Here is a 22159-nt window from a genome sequence, read left to right as displayed (position 1 = left end):
ATAGATAGATAGATAGGTAGATAGATAGATAGATAGATAGATAGATAGATAGATCGATAGATATAGATAGATATAGATAGCTGATACATACAAAAAGTCACATTTTGCGTTTGTTTGTATAAGTCACAAGAGTGCATTAAGACAACAAAACACAACCATGCAGTTTCCCAGTGAGACCTCCTGAATAGGACAGAGTCAGATTTGTCAATTAGTGTAAGCATACTATTTTCATTTTTGATTAGGCAGTCCACCCTCAAGTAACCACACAAAGCGCATGCATGGCACACACACTTCCCTTTTAAGATTTCACTAAGCCCATAATCTGATCTGACGTGCAGTGATGTTTGAAGTCAAGTTTCTCTTTGGTAACTATAGTGTGAGGCCAAAGATCCTGGTGAGCAGCAATGGGATTTAAATAGTTTGCATGAAAAGCCCTCCAAATGAACCCATAAATAAGAAATGGACTTCTTTTTAGCTCTCAATCTCTTTCATGTGTAACAAGCTGCAAGGTGGAGATTAGATGGTCTCTGAGTTCAGTGTCAATTTGAAGTCAAAGAAAGAAGCTCTTGCTTCACTGTTAAAGATAATGTGACTTGTATGCGGCCCCAGTAGAGCCGGGACTAACAGATGAGGCTAACAGAGGCTCAGTCTGGATTATGGCCAGAGAATAATAATAAAAAAAAAACACATAGACATATAGTGTTCAAACAGTACAACAGGCTTTTTGAGAATGATGTGCATTTTTCAAAGCATGTTAGGTGAGGAATATTAAAAGTATGTGATGATAAATGAAGTGTGACTTGATGAGAAATTAAATTTTTAGCTGTAATTAACCTCATTCAAAGCTACCTGTTACTTTTGAATTACCTCACCAAACAACAGGTAATTAATTGCACGCTTCCAACTTTCTCCACACATCTAATTGGCTCTGTAGGATACTATGATCAGTCAAGTGTATCTGGAAACCAAATTCAGATGAATATAAATAGCATTTAAATTTTATTTAAAAAAAGTGTCACACCAATTTCTAAGTCTGAGGATTTTTTTTTAATGTTAATATCTTAAAGAAGGAAATTAATACGTTTCTTTCATTGTCATTTGAGGTATGACTTGGAACAAATTATGCACTGAAGTCCAAATATCTATGTATAAGCAATAATAAAAGTGTTTGCCTTGGTAAACACCACTGAATATGCTAATTCCATACCTTTATACAAAAATATGCTTATACATACAAAAATATACTTTTTGGATTATGTTTGTGACAGTCACAAGAGGCATATTCAGACAACAAAACAGTAAAATCAAGACTATTTTGCATCACAAAGGCCACAACCTTGCTGTTTATTTCTGCCAAAATGACACCCCTAACTTCTGTCTTAATAACCAGGAGGCAACTTTAGCTGGATGCTTTTAAACATATAGTTTGTATGTCTGGCTGCTTTTGTTTAGTGTGCAATTTTGCCTGCTGTCAGCCTCTTCCTGTCTTAATTAGGGGGAATAGGAGTCTGTTTAATGGGAGGAATAACTCACTTTCTATTCCAGTAGGAGCAAACATTTGCCTTTACTTCACCACAAATCTAATAACACACACATACACCAGCCCTAAAACATATCTGGCTACTTAAGCCACCCTTAAAAAGCACAAATGTCATTGCAGTAGATAAAATATAACACAAGTGGCATTTATAGGGAACAATTGCAAAGCACACTTCTCAAGCAAAATATTCCACAAAAACACATTTGTTTGGACACTTTCTGGTCAACAGCTAATGTCTAGTTCTGGATCAGCTTAAAGTTCATGAGTAATGCAGCTGGGTCATACCATGGCAACTCAATGATAAGTCCCCAACATTCCTCATCATTGGTTTTTAATGATTGAAAATAGGTAAAATTCAACAATTTGGACATGGAACCAGAATGAAATCCTGATATCTCTGGGACTGAAGCATATGGCCTTACAAATGAAGATTCCACAAGAAAACTTGAAGTAACCAGAATCTAAAAGGATATTGAGATATCTTTAATACTTCTTGAGTTACAGACATGCAAACTTTGGAAGAAAATTATTTTGGCACTCAGACAGGTATGTAATTTGCAATTGTTTAGATAGCGGGAAGATACATTTCTAGTTTCAACATTATTTGGTCTTCAGAAATTCCTCTTTAAAATAAAAAGGTATGAGCTATATGCAAAATGACACACATTTGGGTGTTGACCACTGAAACTGTGTACTGTTTAACAATTTACTCATGGAGCCACATTGAGATACAAGCGTCTCTGAACCATATATAGCCTTAAAAATCAAGATAACAAAAGAAAAGTTTGTTAAGAACCAGTATCTAAAAGGATATTAAGATATCTTTAATACTTCTCAAATTACAGGCATGCAAACTTTGGGGAAAAAAAAAACTGTCACCACTGGCATATAATGCAACAGGTATTACTGAAGTAATCTCTGTGCAAAAATAAAATAATGATGCTGCCATCTTCCTTTCTATCATTTTTTCTTCCTGTAATTTGGCTCCAAATCTCAAGTGAAAATTGTCATTTTGACCCCCCTCCACAAAAAAGTGGATTATTCAGTAAATATGCTTCAATGACATTAATATTTTGGCGTTTATCACTATTTATGTTTATCTTTCTTCAGAAAAAATGTCAACAAAATTTTTTTTAAGAGGGTGAAGTTTCTGGTTGATTTGACATGGAACGATCCAGCTTGTTTTGGAGTTTACGCACATTTACTTCAATGATATACAGAAATAAAGGCCTCTAAATTGGGTTTCCCAAAAGGTCTTTTATCAAATCCAACTACAGGTACATCTCAAAAAATTTGAATATCATGAAAAAGGTCAATATTTTTTGTCACTCATTTCAGAAAGTGAAACCCATATATTATATAGATTCATTACACATAGAGTGAAATATTTCAAGCCTTTATTTCTTGAAATTTTGATGATTATGGCTTACAGATAATGAAAACCCAAAATTCAGTGTCTCAGAAAATTAGAATATTACATAAGATCAATAAAAAAAGGATATTTTAAACAGAAATGTCAGGCTTCTGAAAAGTATGTTCATTTCTATGCACTCAATACTTGGTTGGGCCTCCTTTTGCATGAATTACTGCATCAGTGTGGCGTGGCATGGAGGCAATCAGCCTATGGCACTGCTCAGGTGTAATGGAAGCCCAGGTTGCTTTGATTTCCAATATTGAACTATTTCACAATATTCAAATTTTCTGAGACACTGAATTTTGGGTTTTCATTATCTGTAAGCCATAATCATCAAAATTTCAAGAAATAAAGGCTTGAAATATTTCACTCTATGCGTAATGAATCTATATAATATATGGGTTTCACTTTCTGAAATGAGTGACAAAAAAATATTGACCTGTTTCATGATATTCTAATTTTTTAAGGTGTACCTGTATATGTTCCAACTGCAAAAGTACTTCCTGAACCAGCAGGGACAGAATGTAATGTTCGTAAAACAAATGGACAACTGCTAGAGCAGTCAGACTAACAAGAGATATCCAAGAACAAAACAGAAACAAACAGAAGAGGAGAATAGCATGTTTTGTTCCCTGTTTAAAGGTTCTCAACCTTCCCTCTTCCATTTAAACAGACTGAAGAGGTACTTAAAACAGAGAGTAAATAAATACAGGCCAACGCTTCCCGCCCACAAACGAAACTCTTTCACTGCATGAAGAAAATGGCACCCCTTTCAAATTAAATTAAAGCCTCTTCCTGTGTGCTTCTCAGGCCTTGTCTGGCAGCCTCCGCGCTGTCAGGCTAATGCTTCTCTGATCTCCCGCTGAAATTTCTATTAATCAGGACTGGTGTTTTCCTGCTTCCGCTTCCACATATACCAGTGACAGGCTGATTTGTTCTTGTTTTTATTTAACCTCCTTTTTACTTGAAACTTTCATTCTTTTTCTTCTTATTTCTCCCGCGCTAACCCTGAATCCTTGGATGTGTGCAGATATAAATTGGTGGATTATTTGCTCTGCTGGCATGTTGGGAAAAAGAAAGAGTGGTTTAAGACTCCTGTAGTGTTACTCAAAGTCAGTGAGAAAGAACTACTAATCAGAGGAGGAACACTGCTAACATCAATGTCCAACAGCACAATGATCCGGAGAGAAAGAGGGCAGAGAGGAATGGACATGCACCGCAACCATCTCATGAACCAACAGATGTTAATCTGCCAAGCCTGAAGCAGCTCTCACAGTTCAAACAGCGACCTCTGAAACGGGCTGGAATATTTACAGAGCTGTGCTAGCATGTCTGCTGGTGTAGATGATGTAGCCGCAGCATGCTAATTAACAGCGTTAGCGGGGAGAGGGATCGATGTGTTTGTGTGGATGGATTTAAGCAAAACTGAGCATTGATTTGAGAAAGAGTGCAGTCTAGTCTTTCACCTGAACAGCCAGGATGAACTCGCTCTTTTCCACCAAGTGCTCCTTTACACAGTTAACTGTAGTTCATAATGCAGTTACTAAAACAGATTGTAAAAAATAACTGATCATGTTCAGCTTTATATCTAATCACTAGAAATTAATTTGGGAGTCACATTTTATTTGGGGCTCTTGTCACATATGTTTAAAATCTACAAATGTTTGTATTTGTGGTTTTTCTGTATAGCCTATATTAGACTGTTTGGCAGTTTTCATTGTGACCACAAAAGGCTGAGCTGTGTTTGTTGAACTGTAGCTTTTTCCTGTACAGTATGGGTGGAAATGTTCAATAGCATTTTGTAAGATTTCCAGGCTTGCTCCTATATGAAAATGTAGTTAAACAATTTCACCCTGAGAAATATTCAGTGGAGTCTGTAAAAAACTAGCCCCAGTCTTCTGTATACTCTAAAATGTTTTTGTTTAGCTTACTATCTTGCACAACTTGCTTTATTTTATTTTTTATTTTATTTATGTATTTTTTAACTGGAACACACACACACACACACACACACACACACACTTAATTAATATGCTTAAAAAATAATTGTGAGGTAAGGTTTAAATTATATAAATATAGATATAAATTTGCAATTATGAAAAACAATATACATAACAGCGAGCACACAAAATTCTCTGCCTTCCAAAAAGGAGCAAAGTTTTGATTTTATGGACACAATTTCCTCTTGAAATGCAGGTATGTCCTTTTCCATGTTCACCAAACGCTTTCCCCCCCCAGTGCTGGCCTTTCTCTCGCTTTGAGTTAAGAAGAATTTTTCTAGGATGAGGAGATTTAGGCTTGACATGTCAGATTGAATCTTTTGCTTGAACAATTTGTTCTCGCTCAACACGGGCTAAACGACTGCCTTGCCATCGATCTGATGGCACTGCTGTTTGCCGTCTGGCCTTGACTGTTTAATTTCTCAGGCGTATTTTCCTTTTTTCTCTCTCTGAATACGCCACTCACCTTTGTGTGCAATTATACCGAAGTACCTTTACTTACTATTTGCATATGGAGAGATACAAAGATGGTGACCTTTGGACATTTTATTGTTTTCAGTATTGTCGCACAGACATGGATGAGCAGACAAAGTGAAATGCTTTTATGCATTTGATAAAAGAGGAGTGCGCTTGTAATGAAAGACATCTTTACTCATCCAGACAGCAATCTTTTACCGCCTCTGGCCTGGAATGACGGAGTGTAGATTCTTTTCCTGTGTTGTAATGTGTGTACATACTTACTTAGGCCACTTGTCTGAGATTTTATAGTGGATTATGGACGTATATAAATATCTATTTTTTAATTGTAATGCCAATTGCAACCACACCAGTATTGGGAACTAACCATTTGAAATCCATCCCAAAAAATCCTCAGGAGGAAGATCCAGTAGCATATGATCAGCACAGATCCAATATGCCTTACAACTTAAAAACTAGTTAACGCCTGCCAAGAACGCCAACAATCCCTCTTCCTTGGTGGAAGCACACTAAAGCAAAGCAGCAAGTATCTGGCAAAACTGGTTTCCAAGGAGACTCACCCATGAAGTTGAGGTAGCTCTGCCTCCTAGACTGTGAGTGAGGAGACGGATGAGTTTAAACAGCTGGATGCCGCGGTCTATAACAGGCGTCATGGCAATAAGATGTTGGTGTACATATCTTTGTCCATCAGCCAGAATGCCAGTGACTTGTCTCCAACCAATGCCTAGCAACAAGTGTAGAGATTTGAGCATGTGTAACCTTATATAACGAGAATAAAAACCAAATTACACCAAAGTGTTTGCGAATGGTGACCAGCAAAACTTGACTGACCACGTTTGGCTTTTTGGTGAAGCTGGTTGAGAAAGAAAGGTTATGGAAGGTTTCAAATTGACAAATTATTAACTTGGTCATGGCTCTCAGCATAAGTGATAGATGCCTCCCCTCTTCTTTTGTTGGTAAGGGTGTGAACGATGTTCTTCAAATCCCAGTCCTCAGCCCCAACTTCCTTCAGGACCTTTGATGAACGATTAACAACAGAAAGTTCATGAGCAAGTGCTGTTCAATTATAATTTTCTTGGATGCAAACAAAATTTGCATCCATTATTTGGATTAACAGAATTAGGATGCATTGTGAGTAGCTCTAAACTGAATGTGAACCCAAACTTAAGTTTACACTTTGACCCCTGCACTTGCATACTATATCCTCTGCACTTGCATTAAAATGATTCAAATTGAATTAGTTGGGGTAAGATACATAGTCTTTGAATGGGAAATGACAGGCAGACCCCTTGGGCAGATAGTTTTTTTTTTTGCTGCTGTGTCAAGTTGAGGTCAGAGCTGCATCTGAGAGTCAACTTGGGACAAAGCTCAATGTAGCGAGCTCAATCAACTGAGAGTTATCTACAGACCAGGTGTGGGATACTTCATGTGTGAAATCCCAGATTGCTTCTTTGCATTTGGATGCCGGTCTCCTGGCCTCTGTCTTTCCCATGTCCTGTGTTTTGGAAGTGCCATCTTGAAGGTGAATCTGTATTTAGTGGAAGACTGGCTCATTGACCACAATAACGGTTGGAGCTGGTGAATCCCATTGACTTTGCCAATACCGACTGTAGTTCTGGGTCGGTGATTTGGCGTGCATTGCAGGAGCGGGTCGATGGCTATGTTTGGACTCAGTGGAGCAGTGTTCAGGTCATTGACTGGATCAGTGCTCTATGCTGTCCCACGATGACTTATTTGAGAATGAGCTCACACTTTGAAAGAGTTGAAACGAAGGATGAATGTTCTGTTCGCAAAAGTGACCTCCCAAACTGTTTCTAGCTTGCATGTGCTCTGTGTTGATTGGACACGATTTGAGTGGCCAAGGGTCAACGAGCACAGCTGGATACTAGAACAAGTCTGGCACCTTCCATCAGAACACAGGATTAAAGTCTCTACTGCTCGAACTCTCTCTATCGAACACAAACACCTGCTTGCTGCGAGACACCTGTTTCTGATTATGAGCATTTACCTCTGGATGTTTTTCCCCTCGTCAGCATATTCATTTGGCACATCATTTCATTTTATAAACATTTCAGAGCATACTGATAACTAGTCAATAGACTGGTGTTTGTTTAGTGTTTGTTTGGAAGTATAAGGTGAGGGGGTGAGGAGAAACATGCAGGAAGAGAGAAAAAGTGAGAGAAAAAGTTGTTAATACTTCAAATTATTTTTCCCTGGATTAATGTTTTAGAAAAAAAAAAGCTTAAACCAGCCTAAAGAGGTTTTGGTCTCCTAGCCTGGACAAACTGTCTAGGCTGGTCCATTTTGCCAGTTTTAGGGGAGTTTGGCCATTTGTCTGCTGGTCAGCCACTGGTCTCTGGTGTAAACCAGCTGGACTATCTGAAGATCAGCTTCCCTGCCTGGCCAAGCCCATTTGGTTGGTCTATTTGGTTGGTTTTAGAGGAGTTCGGGGCTCTTGTCGGCTGGTCAGACTGGGACAGCAGCAAAATAGCAAAACAGACCATCCTAATAAGCTGGGAGTCTGGTCTTCAGATGGTCTAACTGGTCTCCCAGCCTGGCCTAACTGGTTAGGCTCGTCTGTTTCGCCACTTTTAGGGGAGTTTGGGCCATTTGCCTGCTGGTCAGCCACTGCTCTCTTGGAAACCAGCTCAGCTTCCCTGCCTGGCCAACCTGGTTAGATTGGTCTGACCAACCTAATAGGCTTTGAATCTGGCCTTTAGATGGTCTAACCGGTCTCCCAGCCTGGCCAAGCTAGTCAGGTAGGTATATTTAGCTGGTTTTAAAGTTTTGGTTTGATTTAGTTTGGTTTTGTGCACTTTCCAGCTGGTCAGCCATCTCCAAAAAGCAAAACAGACTAACCTAATAGTCTGGGAATCTGGGGCCTGTTCTTCGTACGTCGCTAACTCAGTTAGCTGGATTTGATTGTTGACGATTTGGCATGATCTTGGATTGTTTGTTTCTTCGAAGCTCATCCCGGAGTTGCTGTCATAGCAACAGGTCCGTAAGCTTAAACCTGCTATGGAGCAGGCTTATTTAATGTAAACAGGATTAGATTGCATCTTTTTAAGCAGAATTGATACTTAAAATCTGTCCTCTACCACCTCTACTTTATTACAAGAGCACCCTACTAATCCAGGGACAATAATTTAAAAACACAGTATACATCATAATAAAGATCTGATGCACCACATATAGTAAGGATGCATTTAAGTCATTATCACAAATAATCTTCCACTAATGGCACATACGGTATGAAACACCAGTAGGATGTTAGCACGGCTGTGGAGGGAATTATCGCAGGGAGCAAAGAGACAGAAAGGAAGTGACTCTGACAGGCCCATCTCTCTCCACTCCTCCTCTCCATCATTAGAGCAGAAGGGTGACGGACAGATAAAGGAAACCTTTTAATAACACTGCAACCTTTTAAGAGGGGGCACAATCGACAGAGCCCATGGGCGAGCTGGAGCCAATCAATGCGGCTGTGCCCTGCTATCTACTCTTTCTCCTAGCCTCCCACTCCCTATCTGTTCCATCTCTTTCCCGCTTTCTCATTCTGTCAGTGGAAGGGGAGACATCTTCCACCTACATTTTCAGAACTGCTCCTCTGAAACTTCTCTGTTTAAACAGTACTTTTCCTCCTTATTAAAACCGTTCCCTGCTTTCCCTGATGGGACTGACTCTCACTCTGTCATTAGCACCAATGTGTTTTACACATAGAGGACGAGGCATGTGATAGGATCGGACTCCTCTGAGGAAAGATGCATTGATGCTGTGGTGACATTTTATCATCTGGTTGTTTTGCCTGTCTTATCCTTTACATTCACATTTTTTATGTTCTCACTGAGATTAGAGGAGTCTCCTCCCACATAGTCTCTCGCCTGGCTGGGGCTTTGCTGTGGAGTAAACTGTCCTATACTTTCTCTCTTAATTTTCTTATCTCTTTATTTTCCTTCCTGTTGCTCTCACTCTTTCCATCAGTGCATTACAATAGTCCAGTCTAGAGGTCATGAATGCATGAACTAGCTTTTCTGCATCAGAAACAGGTAACATGTTTCCCATAGTAAGCCCAAACTCAGCCATATTGCCATTTAAAGTGTACATAAATTGAGAACTGACGCGATTAACTTCTTAACACAAGTTTTCATTATCCTTGATTCATCATTGAACATTATTCAAACAAAAAATGTGTCTCCATAATCTTTCACAAAATGTAATGACTTGCTCTGCCACTTTAATGACTTACTGTTTTTGCATTTTCTGCATAAGCTATTGGTTAATGTTAACCAACAGCCATTTAGGCACTGTCTGACTCAGGGCCGTCCTTAGCTGACGCGGGGCCCGGTGCGAGGTAGGGAGCGGAGCCCCCCTCGGTCCATTCGCGATCGCGTTCCGGGGTGGGGGTGGTTAGTCCCCCTTGGTCCATTCGCGATCGCGTTCCAGGGGGGTGGGGGGTTTGGCTGTGTAAGGTTGCACCCCCCTAAGGACGGCCCCTACATTCTGATATGGAATGCACTTTTTTTACGTAGACTCATCTTACACTTTTTTTTTCTCGTTAAATATCCTGATTAATCTTGGAATAGGTCACATTAAGTTTAATGGGTTTCGCCTTTAAATGCTAGATCGAATCACTTCAAAAATTACACGGAATCAACATTCCCAAGATGATTTTACATCTTTTTATGTGTGCATCATATGAATAATTAGTACTTTTGTGACATAACTACTACTATTGTGAAGCAAGAGTAATCTTGGTCTGAGACTACACAACTGCACATTTAATGTTCTTTGAACCACATTAACACTTTTTAGCACCAACACAGACACTGATCAGTATTCGAAAATGAGCTGTAAATTCCTACCACTGATCTTGATGTTTAAGAACAACTACCAAAAGAAGAATCCTATAAAACTGAAACACATTAAAGCATTCATCATGAGCTGGAGAGAGACAGCGCACTCATTAATGATTGTACTGCCTCGTTGCCCTTGTCCTTATATCATAAAGGGGAGGGGAGACCATGCATGGAAAACAAAACAAAAATGAATTATACTCACATAAAGTCACTTTCAGATTTGAGTTCATTTTCAAACTGATTTACACAGTTGCAGAAAGTTGTTTATATATTTAATTACAACCTCTGTTATGAGGTTTTGGTTTATGATTTGGTATTTTCACAAGCATGATTATTCATGCTTGCATATGTGATACAGCAGAGGACAGATGATAGTCCCGCACAACAGAATGTTAAATAATGTGGACATATTTTTGGAAATTGTTCATGAACATAACTGAAAATTATTATTTGACAATGTAAGCAAGCTGTCTTCATTATTAGTCTATAATTTAAAGGATTTTTAAAGGATTAGTTTACTTAAACATAAAATGATTTATCATTTAATATGAACCCATATGATTTTTTTTTTACCCCATGGAATACATAAGGCAGAAACGTCAAACTGAACTTTCCATACAATGCAATTGAATGGGGATTGTGGCCATCAAGCTGTAAAAATGAAAAGAAAAGCACAATAAAAACGGTCTTTACAACACAAACACTCAATTCCAAGACTCCTGGAGCCATACAAAAGATTTCCGTGAGGAACACATGGTGAAATTAAAGCCATTCACTTAAAATCTTGCTTGATCTTCAATGTGTGGAAATTAGCAGCTTGGACATTTCACTAAATAGCTTCATTTGTGTTTGACAGTAAAAGATAAAGTCATACTGGTTTGGAATGACATGACAGTGAGTAAATGATGACAGAATTGTCATGCAAAGGGAACTATCCCATTAAATGTGATAACATCATTATGACGTACACTTCATGCTAGAATCAAAGAGTTTGGGCTCAGAAAAGTTTCCTTCTCTAGACAGAAGTTTGAATCACATACATTCAAAGCCAAAGCTAGAAGCTGTGTTTATTTTCCCTCTTTTAAAAAAGATCAAATCAAAAGAACGTAACGGTTTCCTGTGGAGGGAGTGCATCAGGCCAGCGTGTTACATGCCCTGCCAGCACACTTACACTGCTTTACAAAGGCAATCTGTGAAGATCTTTCTGGTCGAAATATGCTGCAGTCTGCCTGTCTGCCGTCTATGTTGTGTTGTGCCGTGTAATTCATTACAGTTCACTGAATGTGACAAGAATTTCGGCTCACATTTCCTCTTAATATAAGCTACACAAAGACAAATTAGGAAAAAGCGGAGGGTAAAAAACTCACTTTTTTAACAAAAATTCCTTGTCCAGCAAGCGCACGTGCGATGAAGCTAAAAAACTGTAAGACACAGATAAGCAACATGAAACACAGGGACATAAACAACAGAGGAACAGAGAGGAACTCCAACTATACTGCAAAACAACAAAAGAAAAAGAGAAGCAGAACTGAAATCTCAAAGCAAAGTGGTTTTTCTTTCTGAAACCATTTCTCCTTTTTTACGAGACACTTTTATGTGATAAAACGCAGGTTTTTCCATATTTGAGACAGGGTTAGTACACTAATACAAGGGACGTAAAAGAGATGGAGGCAGAAACCACAAACTGCTTTTGGATACTCAAAGTTTCTCGCTCTTGCAGGTCCTCAGAATGCAAATACAGTCTTCAAATAAATATGCCACGCTGAACAGCAATGAGAGATGCGCAATGTCGGTGCCTCTGAGCCACGGAATGTGAGGAAAGGATTAGAAACACGAGTTCCGGTAGGATAGCTTTAACACAGAGATTCTTAGATGATGTAGAGACGACGGGAGTCTGGGAAGAGTCTTTTGTGAAGCAAGGATGAGATCCGACTGTAATCTGTCTTTACAATGGGTATCAGCTCTCATTTAGCAGTTCATTTACTCTTTCAAAAGAATAGGTCATCCTATTGTCATAGCATATGAACTAATCAGCACACAGCACATTAGGTTGATATTATGCACTTTTGCTAGAGTACATTATGGGTTTATATTTATGACTTTGGAAGATGCTTCTATCCAAGAATGCATTCAATGCACGCATTGCAGTTTATACGTTTCCTGGGAACTGAGCCCTTGACCTTGCTGTTGCTATGTATAAGCAAACATTATCATTAGTAAATCATATGTGTTTTAAATTTACATTTGTAGTGGTGAATTGAAATGCAGGAGCACTTGTCTCTGTGTTTGTACTTTTGAGCAGAAGAAGAGCATAAATAGACACATCAATAAATGATAAGCTGCTGTGTCATCTCAATGGGACTGGCCATCTCTCAGAGGTCAAAGAGGTCAATGCAAACACAAACTTTTGTGTCTTTAAACACCTTCAAATCCAATCTATATTATCCAATATATATATCCAATTCAATAGTTTCCTGAGGATTTTTTCCCCCCAGAAAACTTTTCTACCTTAAAGAGTTTTGATGAGTAGGTGCAGGTTTTATTTAGCTATAGTTATGCCCGGAAGTGTGACACATCTGGCAAAACCTCACACACATTTGTAATGTTTTTAAAAGAAGTGTCTTATGCTCATCAAGGCTGCATTTATAAGTAAAAACAGTAATATTGTGAAATATTATTAAAATTTTAAATAACGGTTTTCTATTTTAATATACTTTAAAATATAATTTATTCCTGTGGTGGCATTACTCCAGTCTTCAGTGTCACATGATCCTTCAGAAACCATTATAATATAATGATTTATTAACAATATTGTAAATAGTTGAGCTGCTTAATATATTTTTAGGACCTTTACTTTGATGAATAAAAAGTTTAAAAAGAACAGCATGTTTTTATTAATAGTAAATAATGTGTTGTTATTATGAAAATGCAAACTGTTTTTATTAGTGATTCTGATTAGCTTTATATAAAGACAATAAAAGTACAGTATATGAGAAAATTAATGATGAGCAATGGGATAACTAAATAAATCACAAATTATAAAGATGCAAATAAACAAATAAACAGACAAATACATACAAACAGAAAATAAATAAATACATTTAAATTTAAACTAAAAATGTATAATAAAATAATGCTGGCTGGACTCTATGTATTGTGTCCCAGTAGGAGCACCACATGACACATCATACAGACACATCAAACACAAAGCAGACTACTGCTGACTACTGCTGTGCCATGGCTCTGACTATACTGAATATGACCATCCCATTAAAGCCTATGAAATGAAATGAAATTGCTAAAGAGACAGCGAAGAGAAGTGATAAGGACAGAGAAGAGAGAAACAAGCACAGTGCCATCTGTGCCTCCCTGCTGTCATATGCAGCTGTAATTCCTCAACTGTTCAGTAGAGGGAGGAATGAGTACTTCAAACAAAGCTTTAGGACAACTGTGAGGACTTCTCTAAAAAGTGTCACGATTTAAATATTAAGACCTGAGCTCCCATGAGCAAAGATGGCAGATTTGAAATCTGGGGATCCTACAGCAGACAAACAAGTGCCACAGAAATGAACGGAAATGCTAATGGGAAGCGTCCTCCACTCTTTGCTAACACATTCAATGGCCAATCAAGACCTGAAGCTTTAGAAAACAGTACTGCAGGCACAACATATCGTCTTCTCTCTCATCATGCGTTTGCAATAATTCCACATCTCATGAAATCTGCTATTTAACCAAACAAACAGGAAGTTAGTGCACATTCCTAAACCATAGAGTTAATTACTGCAAACAAAGCTCCCCCGCAATCACATACAATCTGCACAGTGCAGTGCAGTCTGACGGGAAGAGAGAGCCAGTTATCTGCCTTAGCGATCATACCTTCTTTTCTCTCCCTCCTACATTTCTCCTCCTCAGACCACAGGAAGAGAAATAAAAGTATACTGATACATAATTCATCCACTGGAGGCTGAACTAAAACTCCAATATGCTTTAATGAGGAAGCCAAAATCAGAGTGATTCCCATTACAATTATGTGTTACCAGGTTTAATTGTTCCTCTTGAGAGCAGACAAGCATGAGGGTGGGGTGTTGATGTGGGGGTGGAGGTAATGGAAAAGTATTAGATAATTTGAGATAATTTGCTTAAGCAAATTAATCAAATCAACAGCCACATGGAGCTCAGCACAAGGATATGAATTAAATAAATGAGGGTTGTGGAGTGCTTTTAGCCAGAGAGGCCAGAAGGATATTAATCTGTTTTCTAGTGGCACTGCTGGTAATTACACACGATGGCTTTATTTGCCATCATGACCTCTTTCTCCCACAGCACACAAGAGATCGCTCGCACATAGACTCACACGTAAATAATCGCTCACAACTACACACGGATAAAATAAATGATCAAGCTCATAACAGACTTAAACCTGATCACAAAGATCCACACTAAGTGCTCATGTAGTTAACAATATGCATAATACAATACAATAAGGTATGAGAGTTTGTGCTGTATTGTTAATATAACCATGTCAGCCATGACGTGCAGTGGATGGGCTTATTGTTTTAATAGTTACTATATAGACATTTTCTTTAAAGCATAAGAATAAAACAAGATTATACAGTAATAGTATGCAAGGGTGCTCTGCAGCCATATGGCGAAGAGATGTTTTATAGCTGCTACTAAATATTGTACATTTTAGCACAGCTGGAGAGCTGCATTAACCAATCAGACGCAGGACAGAAGCAGGTTGTATCATTACTATAATTTTATAAAAGTACTCTTACAAATACAGGGAAACATAGACTGGCGGTTAGTGGACAGTCTCTGGGACACTGTGTGGTAGTGCTTGAACAGTCGAGTTTGAATCCGGCTTGTCTTAGTCCAATTTCATATAGATCAGACAAGACTGAAATAAAATAAAACAACTCTTTAAAAAATGGGAAAAAAACAACAACCTCAACACAACATGAACAATACCTCAACACTAACAAAATTAAACGAAACAAAACACAAACAAAAACAACACAACACAGAAAAACTATTTTAACACAACATAAACACAAACTAAGAATAAAATAAAATAAAATAAAACAAAAACAACCTCAAAACAAACAAAACAACACAACACAAAACAAAAACCTCAACAGAACACAAACAATACAAAATCTCAACAATAACAAAATGAAATGAAATAAAACAAAACAGAACACAACAGAAAAAAACTTTAGCAGAACACAAGCAAAACAAAACCTAAATTAAGAATAAAAGAAAAATATTGAAGTAAAATATACTATTACTTAATCTAAAAAACAAATAAAAAAATCAACACAACCAAAACAAAACCTAGACAGAAATGTTAATAAAACAACTTTAAAACAAAGCAAAACAAAACCAATATCTCAACATGAACAAAACAAAACCTCAACACAATACAAACAAAACATAACTTCAATACAACATAAACACAACCTAAGAAAAAATAAAACAAACAAACAAACAAAAAAACAAAACAACCCCAACACAACACAAACAGAAAACCTCAGCACTAACAAAATTAAACAAAACAACAAAACAAAACACAACAAAACAGAACAAAACAAAACAAAGTAAAAGATTAAAATAAAATATTAAAGTGAAATAAGTAAAATATTAAGCAAACTGATCAAATTATATATAAAATGAAGAAAAGAAAAATAAATATGTGGGAATGTGAGTTTAAGTGATAATGCACACACAAACACCTATATGATACTGTATGTGTCAGTTAAAGTTGATCTCTTCACCCAACAGACAGCAGCAGACATTATAACTGCCACCCGCCACAGGCCACCAGAAACTCACTCACATTGTGATCTAATCTGCTTTTCAGTTATAACATTTCCATTTCTCTTCTTCAGGAAGTAGGACTGAACTCTCGCTCTCCTCTCTGCCCTGTGAATCAAACGGCATAGTTAATAAACCTATTGATTCCACATATTAATGTATTCATCACCGAATACAGTGAGGGAGAGAGAACAGCTGCTCTCTTTATGGAAATCTCTAAAGATTTCATTAGCTTTTGGGGAGGTTTCATTATGGACTGTGGCCCTCTTCTCCTCCTGTTTTTCTCCACTCTGTTCATCATCTGCATTATCGAACTGGAGCGGCGGACATTTTAATTTCACAAGCGAGCCACGCTCAGCCGACCTCCGTCACAGCGCAGCGCGCAGCTGAGAAGCCCTAACGCTGTTTGTGACATAGGAGGAGAGGAAGAGAGAGACAGAAAGCGAGAAAGTGGTGGAATTCAGTAGTAAATCAGGACGGAGTTTGACCTTTTGAACACCTCGTTGTGAAAATGAGAGTTTTGGCATGGAGAGGTGAAGTGTGGACGTGTATTTCTTAGTCTGAGGGGGATCACAGATGCAGGGATACTGTAGTTTGTCAAGGGATTAAAGGAAAAGTTAATCCAAAAATGAAAATTAATTTACTCCCCCCCCCATTCTTCCAAACCCATATGACTTTCATCTAAAAATAACATAAAAGTACCATAAATCTGGGAGTTGTGGGTTGTACTAAAAGTGTTCTGAAACCATACGATAGCCTCTTATGTTCACCAAAGCTGCATTTATTTGATCTATTCTAATAAATGTAAACATTTTATTTAATACATTTAAATTTATTCCTGTAATAGCATGCTGAATTTTCAGTCTTCAGTGTCACATAATCCTTCAGAAATCATTCTAATATGCTGATTTGCTGCTTAAGAAACATTTCTTATTCTTACTATCAATTTTGAAAACATTTGTGCTGCTAAATATTTTCATTTCTTCTCAGTGATATTTAGATATCTTTTCTTTAAATAAAAGCACTCATTAAGAAGATTATTAGCAGAACATTTAGCATGGTTAAGATTTTTAGCAGTGTTTTTCATTTCTGTTTTTTTTTTAAAAGCCTTTTCATGTTCAAACTTGGCACAACATAACTGACATGTAAAACTTAGTGCCATTGTCACTGATACCACAATTAGGGCAAAATTTGACCATACACAAGCATAAGATGAGATTTCAGAGCTATGGTGACAATAATGATGACATAAATTTCGGTCTGTACTCACACAAATCTATCAAATGTCTTTAGAAGACCTAAAAAAAACACATATGAAACCTGTATGCCTTTTTTGTTTGGAAAAGAGCAGCATCAACATTCCTTTAAACCTTAGAAAGTCACTCGTGTTTGAAACCACATGAGAGTGAGTAAATGATGACAGGATTGTCATTTTGGGTTTAACGGTTCCTTTAAGATTGTAAACAGGGATACGCTTGATATTCTGCGCTCAGTTAAAATGCAATACAATTTGCAAGTCTTTTTTTCTATGATTAAATACGATTTGTTTCACTTGTTTTCAATTATTTTTCAGGGATTATGTTCTGGTTTGGTGCCAAGCGTGAAAATTTTGACTTTCCTATGCGAGACTTGAAAATGATTAGAGTTTTGGAAGTTATATTGAATAAGCCTGAAGAATGAGAGGAGAGTGTGTGTGTGAGACAGAGCAAGCACAGAATTCACACAGATGCAAAGGTTTGCTGTAATAGAGAGATAGAGACCGGGATATCAATACACAAACCTTTTAATGGCATTCAAAATTCTGCAAAAGGATGAATGAAACATGGGTAAAGTGGGACTGAAATAGAAGCCCGGCAGAAAAAAAAGGGGGCTGCTATCTGAACAGGCTGTGCCAGATCTCAGATTACACCCTGAACTCATGAAGCAAATTCAATCAATACTCTTCCTTTTGTCATTTTAAAAAGGCACGGCCATGCAAAAACCTGGCTCGAATTAAAGCAGAAATGCCCATGCTGATACATGCACAGATAGAGCTGAGCCAGCAGGGGATGAGCGACAGTCACTGCGCACTACAAATACACAGCTTCATAAAGAGAGAGAGAGATGACCCCAAAACGGTGAACTGCAAACATCAAACAACATCATTTGCACAGAACCAAACACAAAGGAGCAACATCTGTGTGGAGAGAGAGAAATCACAGGAGATGGGAGCTCACCTGGATCCATTTGTCTGGCACAGCCATGGTCAGCCGATAATCAAAGCCCAGTCCTCCCTCTTCAATAGGCCTGCACAGGCCTGGCATCCCTGATACATCCTACACAAAATCCATGAGGAATGGTGAGCAGGAAAGTGTGAAAATGTGCATTACCTTCTGGAAAAATACTGATTAAGCTGTGTCTTGGAACACCTGGCTTCTATCTGGTCATTAAAAATATCTAACCATTTTTTAATCAAGACACATTTACGTGAGAAGCAAAATGACATCATATATATAGGTAGGGGACCAAAAACGTGATTTTCTGATCAGAATCCAAAATTTGTCTAAACTTTATGCGAATGTATTAGGAAAACTGTATATTTTAATTAGTTTTTCACTGCTTGTAATCACCTTTTGGCCTTTATTAGTTTATTTTAATGGTGTAGTGCAGTGATTCTTAAACAGGGGGCCTCTGCAAACTTCCAGATAGCGAGGGGCAAATAAGTTTAACAATATTTCCATTTGTTTTTATCTACATCATTTAAATTAAAATTCTATAAAACACTAAAAAATAAACGTGTACAACATTACAATGACATCATATATATATATATATATATATATATATATATATTAAATATTTTCCCAAGTCCCAATGTATCTTGATTTAAGAATGTTTAGATATTTGTACTGGAAAACAAGACAGAAATACTAAGGAAGAAAATCATTTTTTGAAGTGTGATTAAAGCGAATGAGGACTAAAAGCCACAAACTCCAAAATGGCACCATAAAAGCATCATAAAAGTGCTCCATACGATTTATTCCAAGTGTCCTGAAGCTTTGTGTTACTTATTGAAAATCTTGCCTCCAGTAAGCTATTACCTCCTGCAATTGGATGTCATACTTCTCTAAAGAACGGCAGTTTTTTTTCTAAAGAATGGAATTTCCAGCAAAGATGAAGCCAAAGCACAGAGAAAAAAAAAGTGTTCTATTCAGATCTGACTATTCCTATGTCCGATTTCCCGCACCACTTTATATTATATTGGGAACTTTCAAGGTTAAGAAAAAGTAAGGGTTAAAAATGGCAATCCAGAACAAACTTTAACTGAGGAGCCGCTTTCTTTTACAAAACTTTTGATGCTCAGAGGCAAAATGTCCATTGGCTGGACATTTAGAAATACTGATTCAGAAAGGATTTTTCTGCAGTGAGAGGTGTTGGGATTGAGTAAATGTATGGAACGAATTTTGCCTGGTTTGCGGCAACCCTTCAGATTCCGTCCGTCTTCAGGGATGATGTTGTACTCTTCTACTTCCCCATTCATTCTGTACTTTTAATCACATTGGCAGATGGGCAAATTAAAACAATTTGAAATATGCCTGCTTCTATTACAACCTGTCTGTGGGTCATATGAGACCAGCGAAGAAGAAAGCAGGACAGACTGTGGCGCAGATCCATACGTTGCCTGCCCCTGAAAATCTCTCCTTTTCTTTTCTTGAATCTTTTGGCCTTAATCACCCAATTATCTCCCTGATCCATTAGCCATGGCATTCAGACCTCTCAGGAGCTCCGTTTTAAATAAACGCACTGGCACAGAGCATGAGAATAGAAAAGAATGAAATGAAATTTCCACTCGGGATCGAGAAAAAGGTAATGGGAGCTGTAATTGGTGGGAAAGAGGAAAAATTATACCTCTTGTGAAAAAATAGAAATGTACCACGGTGCAAGACTCTCACTTCTGCTACAGTGATGCATTGTGGGTAGAGCTTGTGGAGAATGTGATTGGCCAGCATCAGATAGACAAGTGCGTCTTCATCCACATGCATTCCGAAGTACTCGCTGTAGTTCCCCCAAAAATGACTTGCCTGGACAAAACCAGATCATTTGACTCTGTAATTCAGAGAAAATCTCCAGTGGGACATGGATTAATGGCATCACAATCTATTCATAAGTGAAATCATTTTACTGTAATATGTACAGAGCGGCCAAGGTCTCCCATAATTTATGATAATGGTCTAAGAGGACTTTTCAAATCTATTCATGCTGTTTGTACTTTTCCGTCATATGCAATGATTCAGATGTTTATTAATACAACAGATAAGACACGGTTGACATGCCTTTGACTCACTTTTCATGAATTAGTTTATCTGGATGAACTAATTCAGAGACATACAGAGGCACTTATACAGACTTGCTCTCTATAGACCAATATAGATAGTGACATTTGGCATACATTAAATACACAGTTTTCTTCTTGAAGTAGATACAACATTACATGAACACTGCAAAGCATATTAGATGAATTAAATTAAATTAATCAGTATGTTTGTCTGGTTTTCAGTAAAAACTAAATGTCTTTACATGTTGGAGATACTTGAGAATCAAAAGCAAAATTGCATTGCATGTTTTCAGAGAGTTGGCTATATCTGATTTTTTTTCTTAGCCCTTTGGAAAATAGTTTAAGCATGAATTAAACAGTTTAGTGAGTTTAATGCTAGGATTGGAAAACTGGTTCTTATTTAGAATGGCATTCATTTCAGTTTTCACTATAAATCAACATTCAGCACAACCAGTGTAGACCGATTCTTGAACAATTGACTCTCATGAGCCGATTCTTTTAACTTTTAGTGAATCAGCATACAGCATAACTTTTGTAGACCGATTCCTGAATGAATAACTCCTATGAGCCGATTCTTTTAACTTTTAGTGAATCAGCATTTAGCACAACCAGTATAGAAAAGAAAAAAAACTTAATTCATACAGGTCTATTCCCTAAATAATTTTGCTTCTTAAGAAATTTACCTTAGGTAATAAATTTAACAGGAAAAGACCAGAAGTAAAACAGGAAAACGTCTACAGGTTACATATGTAACCATGGTTCCCCGAAGGGAACGAGACGCTGCGTCGAAACGCTACGGGAACGCCTCCAGCGTGACCACGCTCTGAATCACATGTGTAATCAGTCCAATGGATGGGCGAGACGTCACGGGCGGGGTGACGTAGCGACCAGGAAGTATAAAAGCATGTGCGGTGAAACCGGCGTCAGCTTCTAGGAGACTTAACCTGGAGACGTTCCCCTTCAGGAACTCGAGCTGCGTCGAAACGCTACGGGAACGAGAATGCCAACGCCGCCAGACTTGCAAATCCCTGCCTAGTGTGGAAGAGCACAACTAAGGCGAGAGAAAAGGGAACCAGGAATGGCTAAAGTAGGCGGGGGGCCGCCCGAAGGCCAACTTCTGGAGGAGTGAGCTTTGACCCCCGAAGGAGAGGGGAGATCAGAGGGCTCAAGGCTATGGAATAGCATCCTGATCCACCACTTAGCATAAGCTTCTCTGGCCAGAGGCCTCGGCCTCAGCACACCGTAGAGGAAACGTGTAAGAAGAAGGTGTCTTCCCACTGAATGGCCACCGAGAGGGGCGTGGTAGGCCGCAATGGCCGCTACGAAGACCTCTAGGGTGGTCACGTCTGTACCATGGCATCCAGCCACAGTGGAGCTGGATGAGTCCGAGAGAGAACCAGATGGGACCGTGCGATATCATCCGAGTCGCAAACAAGTCCGCCTGAGCCTGGCCAAAGACTCTCCAAGTCTGCTTCACCCCTCGGGGTGAGGCATCTATTCCCCGGGCCTCGGCCCCTGCCTCGACAGGATGTCTGCCCCCACATATATAAAAGACCACTGCTCTGTTTTCGGTGCACACCAATATATAGCGATCTCTTAGGCCTGGGAGGAAGTGTTTCAAAGCTAGAAACACGGCCAGCATCTCCAGTCAACTTATGCGCCACCTGAGACGGCGGCAGCTCCACAGGCCGCGGGCCGAGCGGCCACTCATGACCGCTCCCAACCGGTGAAAGATGCATCCGT

At 38.4% G+C, this 22159-nt stretch overlaps 1 pseudogene; it reads right to left on the bottom strand.

Annotated features, from left to right (window-relative positions):
* Nucleotides 1-22159, bottom strand: part of LOC107701085 (1,4-alpha-glucan-branching enzyme-like) — a 145657-nt pseudogene that overhangs the window by 39967 nt on the left and 83531 nt on the right.

The sequence above is a fragment of the Sinocyclocheilus anshuiensis genome, unplaced genomic scaffold, assembly GCF_001515605.1.
Source record: "Sinocyclocheilus anshuiensis isolate Anshui unplaced genomic scaffold, SAMN03320099.WGS_v1.1 scaffold907, whole genome shotgun sequence".
NCBI classification, from domain to species: domain Eukaryota; kingdom Metazoa; phylum Chordata; class Actinopteri; order Cypriniformes; family Cyprinidae; genus Sinocyclocheilus; species Sinocyclocheilus anshuiensis.
This window is presented reverse-complemented; position numbering and strand designations above follow the sequence as displayed.